The sequence below is a fragment of the Nuphar pumila genome, chromosome 10, assembly GCF_984573655.1.
Source record: "Nuphar pumila chromosome 10, dmNupPumi1.hap1.1, whole genome shotgun sequence".
Classification (NCBI taxonomy): Eukaryota; Viridiplantae; Streptophyta; class Magnoliopsida; order Nymphaeales; family Nymphaeaceae; genus Nuphar; species Nuphar pumila.
Genome location: NC_143258.1, coordinates 77,134,575 through 77,146,160, shown reverse-complemented (window position 1 = coordinate 77,146,160; position 11,586 = coordinate 77,134,575).

The following is an 11,586-nucleotide window of genomic DNA, read 5'->3' as shown; positions in this document are numbered from 1 at the left end:
TTACCAGGGGTAATCGAACCAAGGGTCGAATTTATGCCTTTTGTTTTGCTAAGAAATTGTCTATGAATTTATCCTAAGTCTAAATGCACAAAGAATCATGTTTGTGCAAATGCAAAGATGTATGCTCTTTTTGAAGATGTTTTGAAGAATTCCCAAGTGTTTCTGAGATGAATCTGATAAAGTGAAGAAATGATTTCTAACTTAGAACTTAAGATTAAAGTTCTAAGTTTTTAGAATAATCAAAGCTTGGGAAAATAAATTTGGATTTTGAAAGAAGTGATTTTGAAGTTGATAAAAGGAGAAGAAAGGAAATTTCAAAGTCATAAATGGACTTTGAATTAGAATAAAGATGAAATAGAATTAAATTTTAATTTTGAAGTTTTGAAATCAGAATGAAATGTGGGAAATCTGAATAGAATTGAGAAATGGAATTGATTTAAAAGTTGGAATTTCATGGAATTTGAATCCAAAATTAAGATTTGAGTTGAGATTCGAATTTGAATTCTGGATTTTAGAATCTGAAAATAGGAATTGGATTTGAAATCTGAAATGACAATGGAATTGGTATTTAAGAATAGAAATTAAGATAGAATTTGGATCTGAGATTTTGAATGGAATTGGATCCAGGATTTGAGAATCTAAGAAATTTGGATTTGAAGTTTGAGATCCAAGGTGGAATTGGATCCAAAATTTGGACTGGAATTTGAATCTGAAATCTGAGATCCAAAATAGAATGGGATTCTGAACCCTAAGATGGATTTTGGATCTGTAATCTTTGAGATCCAAGGTGAAATTGGTTTTTGGATCCTAAGGTGGATTTGGATCTGAAGTCTGAGATCCAAAGTAGAATTGGTTTCTGGATCCTAGAATAGATTTGGATCTGAAGTCTGAGATCCAAAGTAGAATTGGGTTCTGGATCCTAGAATGGATTTAGATCTAAATCTGAGATCCAAAATGGAATGTGGATCTAAGGTCTAAGATCCAAAAAAGGGGAAGTTGGATTCATACTTTGGAAATCTAGATCCAAGTTGAGATTTAACTTTGGTCTCGGGTTTTGAAAAGTCCAAAATAGGACTTTTGAAGATGGATCTGGGTTTTGAAAACCCAGATTGAACTTAGGAAGGTTTGGATTTTGAGATTCAGAGTCAATCTCAACTTTGATTCAAAACTGGAAGAAAACTTGATTTTGAATCAGAAGATGAATCAGAAATTTCAAAGTTAAATTGAACTTTGAAATTGAATTTTGAATTGAGTTGGAAATTTGAAGTTTGAATATAAAATGATTTCAAAGTCAAATTGGACTTTGAAATTGAATTTTTGAATCTTGAAATGAGATAGAATTGGATTTGAATAAGATTTGATCTGAAAAATCAAGAAGAAGAATCACTTGGAATTTTGGAAAGGAAATTTTGAAAACATGATGCAATTCTATCCTATATGACAATGAATTTGAATAAGTTTGAAATTGGATTTGAAAATCATATTTCATTCTTCAAATGAATTTTAAATAAGATTAATGACATAATACACTCCTGACTATGGTCATTGAATGTATTATATAATATTCATATCTAAATTCAAATAAAGGATAGAATACCTTTTTGGTGCTTTTATAGAATTTAAAATGAAATTAACCCTCAATATACCCTCACTATGACCATTGATATATATTTTGAGTTAATTTTAAGTTAAATTCTGATAAAAGAAGAAAATATTTTAGGAAAATATGATGAATTTTGAAAAATGGATCCAGTGTGGATCCAGTGTTATTTTGTAAAAGATAAAAATGCTAAGTTTTGTCCACACCCTGACTATGGCCATTAATGTGGATCATCAACTTAGTATCCATTACGTCTTACGAAATGGTGCACGTGCCATTCGTGTTTCACCATTGTGAGAATTTGAGAAATAAAAGAAAAATGCATGAAAACAAGCAAATCATGATTTTACAATGCTCATTCATCCTAATCTAAGACTGGAAATGCAGAGTTTTCATCATCTTATTTATTTACAACAATCGGATTTGAGAGTATCAAAAAATATTTTAATCCCATCCTTCCTTATATTCCTGCCAGATAGATTTTGCACAAAAGGAGATGAAAAATATGAGTGTAAGTGACTATCCAAAATCTTACACAGATGCTTGATTTATATATGGTCTACCCTGTATTTATGAGAAAAACACACATATATGTAGGAATAGATGTATGTACAAAGAGAGAAGGAATTTACAGTGGTTCCTGTGAACCACTTGCAAAAGAATGATAAAAATATGGTGATTATGATAGTTCAAGAATGAACAATAAAAAGAAGAGAAGAATTTACAATGGTTCCTGTGAACCACCTATAAAAGAATGATAAAAATATGGTGATTATGATAGTTCAAGAGTGAACCATCATAAAAATAAGAGAAGAATTTACAGTGGTTCCTATGAACCACTTGTAAAAGAATGATAAAAATATGATGATTATGATAGTTCAAGAGTGAACTATCATAAAATAAGAGAAGAATTTACAGTGGTTCCTGTGAACCACTTGTAAATGAATGATAAAATATGATGATTATGATAGTTCAAGAATGAACTATCATAAAGAGAAGAGAAGAATTTACAGTGGTTCCTGTGAACCACTTGTAAAAGAATGATAAAAATATGGTGATTATGATAGTTCAAGAATGAACTATCATAAAAAGAAGAGAAGAATTTACAGTGGTTCATGTGAACCACTTGTAAAAGAATGATAAAAATATGATGATTATGATAGTTCAAGAGTGAACTATCATAAAATAAGAGAAGAATTTACAGTGGTTTCTGTGAACCACTTGTAAAAGAATGATAAAATATGATGATTATGATAGTTCAAGAATGAACTATCATAAAGAGAAGAGAAGAATTTACAGTGGTTCATGTGAACCACTTGTAAAAGAATGATAAAAATATGGTGATTATGATAGTTTAAGAATGAACTATCACAAAAAAGAAGAGAAGAATTTACAGTGGTTCCTGTGAACCACTTGTAAAAGAATGATAAAAATATGATGATTATGATAGTTCAAGAGTGAACTATCATAAAATAAGAGAAGAAGGGATTACAGTGGGGATTAGTAATGTATACACAGCAGTGAGATATATAATGAATGTATGAATACAAAGGTGTAAAGATTCGACTGGTTGAATCTTGTCAATGGTGTGGCTTCGGCTAGCTGGATCTTCAGAGCGCCATTAGTTGCCATTTACGCATATATTAGAGAAATCTTGATTCAGACACATATTCACACAAGGTATGATAACATCATCCAGTCATATATATCAGGACATAATATAATGAGATTTATGCATGCATTACTTGAGGAATCATCAAAGGAATTTCAATAACTTTGTATCTTGACTAACCAATTTTAGTAAAGTCATAGGCTTCAGCATAGTAAATATTGAATTTCAATATCAGCAGGATGGTCTTACCTTGCAGATCATGGCCTTTTAAATTTTAAAACAAATGCATTTGCTTCTTAACAAAGGGAAACTAATGATCCTTAATTAACAGGCAACAATACAGCCAAGTAATATCATTAAGAGAGATCCTCAATAATCTCAACAGTAAACATTCATACTATGACAACATAATGAAATGGCTGTGCATAAATGGGGCTGTTATGTTGGTGGTAACTGATATGAAACAGAAAGTAAAAGAAAATGCAAGGCTAAAGCATGGCGAGTCACAATTACCTCATTTGATCGAATCTCATCATGATTTCATGATAAGCCGATTGAGTAGTGATTTCAATAACTTTCATCAGGGTATTTCACAAAATACTAGCCAATCAATTTTCATAACGATCTAGCCAATAATCTTAAGTGCATTAATCAACAGGTTTTTGGCAATATCAGCCAGTAAGATGGTTTTTGCACAGTGAGTCAAGATTTATGACAGGGGCTATCCAGCGAGATGCACCAACTCGAATGCCAGATGGAGGGATGTTAAGGTGAGCCAGGGAGACTTGAAGGCATGATGGACCCTGGAAGAATAGCAATAGCGAATTTCTGAGATGATATAAAGAAGAAAACGTACCTCCACAGTTCCACAATGCTCATTAAGGACAACAACCATATGGGCTTTCCTGATTCTGAAATGAACTTTCAGCAGATTCCAAACAAGCATTGAATATAGTCCAGCAAAAGGCTTGCAGAAATAAAAGAATAAATAAAACATTTGTAATATGAACCCATTCAAACAAATCTTCTGCTAAAAAAATTCCAGAAACACATGCTGGTTCCTGTGAATGGATTTAAAAACACTTTCCCCAGTGACATTACCAGTTGTAGGTTTGAATCAATTAAATATCTTGCTAGAGATCTCTGAAAAGAGATCTAACCAAAAGAAGTGTCGTTGAGGCTCATCTCTTGCACTTAGCCTCAGATAAATGAAGGAAAATATCAGTTTTCATAACATGTAATAATGTTTTAGCTAAAAAAAAAAATGGCGAATGCTGGAATAAGAGCATCTAGTAATATCTGGTAGCCTGCTTTAGCTCCTCCATACAGCAATGGCAGTTTTAAGAGCATTGCCCCCTTTCTTAAGCATGGTGGAGGTGTGGGAGCTGATAATTTAGTATTTTAGTTAGCATCAAAACCAGCAGGCTGACCACCAAATGTTGTTATTCTATCTTCAACATCCACTTGAGATGACCCATATGCATTACTGACAAGGAACCTTGATGATTCACGCATAGATGCAAGTTTTGACAAGCATGATGCAATACATTTCCTCACAACTTCCAACCTCCTTCTTTGAGGTTTTCTCAAGCGCATTAGAACATGATGGAGGTGCTGTTTCTGACTGAGAAATTCGTCAATTTACAGGATTCTGGTTCTGAGTCTCCAAATTTTGCCGGGGAAGACCCTTCAATTTTTACAGACGTATTCCAGTGAAAAGGAATGACAAAGACCTTAATATGTGATAATTATACTGCAAGTCTATAGAATCCACGCCATATATTGGATCTATAAATTCAATGACTGGACCATCTTGAAGTCATTCTGTCACTTTTCCAGCAGCCGAAAGATTGTAGACAGTCACTTTGGGCAAACCATCTTCACGCTCATATATTACCACTGAAAAGTCACATTTCCTGTATTTTGATCTTTTCCCTGTGAGAAAGCAGAACAGGTATAACAGATACATTGTCTAGTTGACAAACAAGTAATTCAAAACCAAAGTACTCATCACTTCTTTTCTTGGTACAAGATGATCTCCGCGGTGACTCCCTTGATTATCAAGAGAAGCTTCAATGCGTGTTCCAGCAGCTCATGATGGATGGTTTGATTAATGTAAGACAATGCTAAATAAAATAAGAAAGATAAGATCATAACAAAGAACATTATTCCAACACAGAATCATTTTGACAGCAATTATCAATATCTTGGTAGGCTTATGTCACACTGTCACGTTAAAATATATATATATATATATATATATAATAAAACTAAAACGAAATGTGAGACCTCGATCAAGAAACTGGGGATAGGCAAAACGATGAATAAAGATGGGTTTACTCAAAACAGGGATTCAATGGGTTTAAATGGATACATCAACTCACTAGTGATCGGATGAACTAAAAATGTAAAATAATATAACATTTAAATGAAAGGCTGCAGGAATATAACAGAAGGCGCATTCCCAGATTACAACACTTAAGAAGTGATTGAGAAGAAAAGATAAACGATACATTCAAATCGTTATTTACAACAACACAACCCCAGATCGCAAACCAAAGGGGAAAAATACATGCTGATTATAAAAAAAAATAAGTGGAATAAGAAATTTAGACACTAACAAGAAGTCGGCATGGGCATAAGAAATCAAAGTGAAACAAGGCACAGGTAGGTAATGGAAAAAAATAAGACAGGGAATCGAACATCACAAGATATATCAGAAAAGCAAACAAGAAGTTAAAAACCAGAAACGAAGTAAATATATAAACACAAGATGGAAACCCATCATTTAATCAATAACGAAATTCACAATGGAAATCGATAATTAATAAATAAAGAAGGGAAAAAAAAGAAAGAAAAAAAAGAAGAGAAGAAGAAGAAAAAATGTCGGAATGGAGACATCCCTGTTAATGTCACACGTATATGGGCCGATCTTGCTATACGCAAGTCATCCCCACTTAGGTGCTTGGATGAAAGAAATGGAAGAGATCAGGAACAACAAAGGAAATGATAGAAGAGTAAGGGAGCTTACCGTAGCCGGCTTCAATTCGGAGGAAGAGGGTTCGATTTCTATCTGTCGCTGCAGGATGAGGTCGACTTCAGTAAAAAAAAAAGAGACAAAAGAGGGAAAAGATGATATCGAAGGAGGAGGCTAATGGTGAGATAGAAGATGGATGAGAAGAAGAAAGAGGGAAGATGGTGGGGTGAAATGCGGTGATCGATCGGCTTTCTTCCGATTATCCAGAAGGGGACCAGAGAGGAAAAGGAGAATATTAAGAAGAAAAGATTAGAAGGAAGAGGGGAAAAGAGAAGTAGTGAAGAATGCAAATGGCGGGGGTGAGAACGGATGATTTTAGGGCTCCCATACGCGATTCCTTTATAGGGGAAGAGGAGGTTCGAGAAGGGAGGTGCCGTTAGGCATCGATGGCAGAGAAAAAGAAAAGGTTTGGAGATGGAGGGTGATGGAGAGAGGAAGCCATCTGAGAAGAGGGGGTTTCAGTGTGATCGACCATGGAGGAGAGAGAAAGAGAGGGGGGCGATTAGGGTTTATTTGTGAAAATTTTTAGTTTTTCCAAAAAGAGGCTCTCTTTAACAAAATTTTTCATAAAAGTGGTTAAAAATGATTTTTTTAGCAAAATTGATTTTAAAAAGCTTAAACTCATTTGTTTTTCTCATAAATTTTCCAATTTTTTGAATTTTATGTTATTTTTCATTTTTTTTTTGTATTTTTAAGTAAAAATCCTAAGATTTGTGAGAAAACAAAGATTAAAACCAATTTTTTTGTATTTTTGCAAAAATATTTACAAAAGAGAAATTTTCTGAGAATTAAAAGCTATTTTGAGAAAATTTCTTCAGAAAATGGGTTTGGATCCGGATTTTGAGAAAATATGTTTTTAAAGTACTGGATTCGGATCCGAAATTAATTTTGAATATACCAATATGGATTTTAATTCAGAAAATCTGAAGAAATGATTTGATTTTCTCAGAAAATGGGGTTAGGGGCAAAAGGGTCATTTTTACAAAATTTTGAAAAATTTGGGGTGTTCACAAGATCCTCATCTAAAAAAGTAATAGGCGCATTAGTCATCGCCTGATTTACGATTTGCGTCATGTCTTCGGGCATAGTGCCCGACTTTACTTTGATCTTCCTCAGTAGATCATTTAGCTTTTCCCGATGCTGGGGAGAATCATGAGTCAATTCAAAAATAGAAATGTTGGAGAGCGCTGTAATTGGCTTCTGAAGGCTTTTGGCCCGCTCTTCTGCTGCCTCAGAGGTTTCTTCTTCCTCTGTGGAGGCTTTTTTTTTCAAAAATCTCTTTGAAAAAACTTGGGTTTTTCCACTCTCGACTGACATGTTTCTTATGTTAAAAAATGAGAGGATATTCCCTCTCTAAGATGCAGGTTGATCCTGATGTAGAACCATCACCTGATGCTGAAGACTTATTTTTTCGCTCGAACATGGACGTATGTGATTCTGTGGAAGAAAAGAATGTTCTGAAATGGTTGATGTTGAATGTTTTGGGAACGGGGCGAACAGGATATCCATTTTGCCTTCCTCTTCATCTTTGATGAGGATGCTCTTATCGATGCAGTCCTGGATCAGATGTTTCAGGACGAAGCAGTATTCAGTATCATGTCCAGTTTCCCTATGAAACTTACAGTACTGTTCCTTGAATCTTCCCATGATCACTGGCAGATCTGCAACTTTGGGAAGCTTCACCATTCCGTGGGATAACAAATATTCCAGAATCTTTTCTAGAGGCTGGTCGAGGGGAGTGAATTTTCGATCCCTGCTCTAGTTTATATGCTTGGGTTTTTTTTGAAGGTCCCCTTTTTGTTGAGGACCGGTCGGGAGAGGTTTATCATTGTTCTTGAAGAACTTCTCCTTTCTCCCTCTGCTCTGTTCAGGCTTCGTGCCATTGTCGCTACCCTGCTTGCTGCTACTGCCCTGGTCATCCCCTGGAACCTCGGTTGAGTAAGTGAAGTGTGTCTTCTTCTTTGGATCCTGCACATTTTTGGCCAGGGCGACACCTTCATACATCCCGTTCTCTACCCCCATCTCGAGCCATTCTGCTCGCTCCGTCAGTTCAATAAATGACTTGGAGGGATATGGGAAAATGAGACTTTTTAGGGGTTGGGAGAAGTTATTGAGGATGACTTGGAGGGCATGTTCCTAAGAAATAGGGTTTCTCATCTTGTTGCAAAGGCTCCTCCACTTGTGGATGAAATCTCTGGCCTTTTCATGGGGCTCCTGTTTGAGGTTGCATAAATGGTTCAAGGTAGGTAGGGCTTCTGTGTTGAACAGGAAGCGCTCAACAAACATGTTGACGACTTTGTCAAAATCCCTTAATTCGATGGGATTGATGTGCTTAGCATACCATTTAGCAGCTATCCCCTCCAGACTGTGGGGAAAACAGAGAAATAGGGCACGATTGTCCTCACTGAATCGGGCGCATTCGGCAAAAAACATTGCCAAATGGGCCTTGGGGTCTCCGGATCCATCAAACTTAATGAATTTCCGGGGGAGGTTCTCCATATTGTTGTCCCCTTCCAAGCCAAGGTAAAAGTCTTGCTTGGTGTATGACCTCTTCTCTTTATCCCGGATTTGCAGGTCTTTGACTATCTTTGTTAATGCCTGAAGCGTATCTTCTGTCGGTGCCCCGTATTTCGGTTTGCTTACAGGCACAGGTTCTTCAACTGCCTTCTTAGGCTGCCGCATATGCTTGGGGATGTAAATCAGTTGTTCTTCTTCTTCAGAGACTTCTTCTGTTGACTCAGAATCCTCAGAAATGTTGTTACGCTGGATTTTCTGCTTGCTGATTTTGATAGGCTTTTTCATGGGTTTCTTTTTAACTTTGCTCTTAGAAGCTGATTTCTTCGGACCAGCTTTAGCCTGCTCGACCATCATTTTGGTCATCATCTTTTGAAAGACCTGGTGCATGGCTGGATCAACGTCGCTCTCATCCCCGGATTCATGCTTCTTGGATAATCTAGGAGAATTCGTCTCTTCTTGTTCGTTGTCACTGTGTCGCTGAGCAGCCTGCTTACCGGCCCTTGTCTGAACCATATTTGGATGCCAAAGTTTTTCTGCAGAATATGGAAATGGTTAGAGTATGAAGAAGCTTTTTGAAAACCAAAATTTTTGAGGAAAAGGAATGAAGGATTTTGGCAGACAATTTTAAGAGATTATCTCATTACCCGGAATTGGGTCATCACAAGATTTGTGACAATTGTCTTACCATTTTGATGATAATAGAGAAATGTGCCTTGTTACCTAGGCGAGGTCATCAACCATGATAAAATATTTTGAAGAAATGTGGAAGGAATATCCCTTTTACCTGGGATGAGGTCATCACCAAAAATTGTGATCATTTGTGCTACAAACAAAATATAAGAAACAAAATTTTGGCCAAAAGTATTTTTTTATTGATATTTAACATTCAAAGACAAAGAGAGGGTGGGCAGACAGTTTTCCACCACTCTTGATATTCAGATGATACGTTTGGCCTAGGAAATACAGACAGAGAAACAAAGGAGTCCCAGGTATATTTAGTGACATGGTATGCCTCCGACCACTGATCCGACTGCAGGTTGAATTCTGGCATGTTGCCTGTTGGGAAGCGGGTGTTGGCACGAACCTGTCGCTGCGAAAACTGCTTGAGACATCATTCCGGCTGATAGTCAATACAAAAGAAAGGGCCAAGCAATCTGTAGCGCTTGTTGTGAGCATAGGTGTATCGAGAAATGGTCTCTCTTCTGTCGAAGAAGTCCCAAACAATCTTCTCCTAATGCAGTTTCTTGATCAAAGCTCGACACTGAATGGTTGTCTTCAGTTGCTTATTGTTGAACCTGAAAGAACTGGCCTTCGAGGGAATGTGTCGCAGGAACCACGACTGCAGGGCGTAAGTGCATCCTTCTACCAGAATGGTCTCTCCGAGGGCAAATCAAGCCAAGCCTCTAAAGAAAAGCCAAGGCTGCCATAGAAACTAATAGCTGACGGGTTTGCTTGTTTCCCCATCTTCGAAAGAGCTGGTCAATTCTGATATCTATGAAATTCTGGTCATCTTGGAAGAAAGTTAATCCTACTGTGCATAGGATCATGGCATGCTGAATTCTGTCTTTTGCTGCTCGAGACAAAATGTCCACCTCCTCCTAGGTCCCATACTTGCGATATAGTCTGAATAGGTCGATGAACTGGTTCTCACTAATCTCAGTAAGAGGCCAGGATCTGCTCCCTGTTGCTCTGACCAAGGCTTCTCGAACCCCACCCCTTTGATGTTGATCAAAAACTGCTGCTCGACAGGATCATCTGGCTGGTCAGCTGGTTCGGACAATCTCATAATATCATTGAACTCATCCATCAGTAGAGTCATCTCTCCCCAGGGAAACCAGAATGTGCAGGTACGTGGATTTCACCGTTCTGCCATAGCTTAAATTAAAGCTCCATTGATGGTTCGCTTGCCTACCGCCGATGCCATCTCCAATCCACAGTCATCCAAGTGGTCTGGGAACATACGTGAGAAGGTGGCGAACCAAGAATAATACCACCGAGGGAAGAAAGGACGAGACTGGATGACCAGTTGATCCGGAGATCCATCCTGAATCTGATAGAAGACATGATCTCGGGGGAAAACCGCATTGAGGGAATCAGACGCCATTGAAATGATACTAGGGTAAAGAAAAATGAAGAGAATTAGATAGAACGCAGGACTTACGGATAGACTCTTTGAAGATACAAACCTGAAAATTTTGAAAGATCGAGGAAATTTTAAAGGAATTTTTCCAGGGCTTTTGAAGAAAATTTGATCTAAAAGGAGAAAAAAAATGTAGGTAGAGAAAAATATACACCTGGGGTTTTTGAAAGTAAGGGGAAATTTTAAATAATACACCCAGGGTTTTTTAAAAAGGTTTTATACATATATATGGAAAAATAAAAGAATTATCATACAACTAAAGCTGCACAAACAAGGATGCACACACAGCACTCCCTAAAGGCTGACTCTAAATGCAATATTTGAAATGGCTTGTAGGACCTTAATCCTAACTCTAGGGTTTAGATCATCTTATTCCAATCAAGATACACTGATATACTCAAGTTGAGGCTCAAAGTACGTGGCATAGAAATATTTCTCTGGTTCTAAGGTAATGGCTTCCCAACATCCTTGAGCACCTACCGATATACCTCGAACTATGACCCTTAGGTACGTGGTAGGGGGGCGCGAACCCAAATAAGTGGTCCAGTTGTGAGGCTCTCTCCCGAACTATGGTTCAGTGAGACAGCTCAACAACGTGAAGACCGAGACAATATAGGTAGGGATGTTTTTTTAAAACATGTTCAACATGCAAAAAAATCAGAAGGCTCTAATGCAAGTCC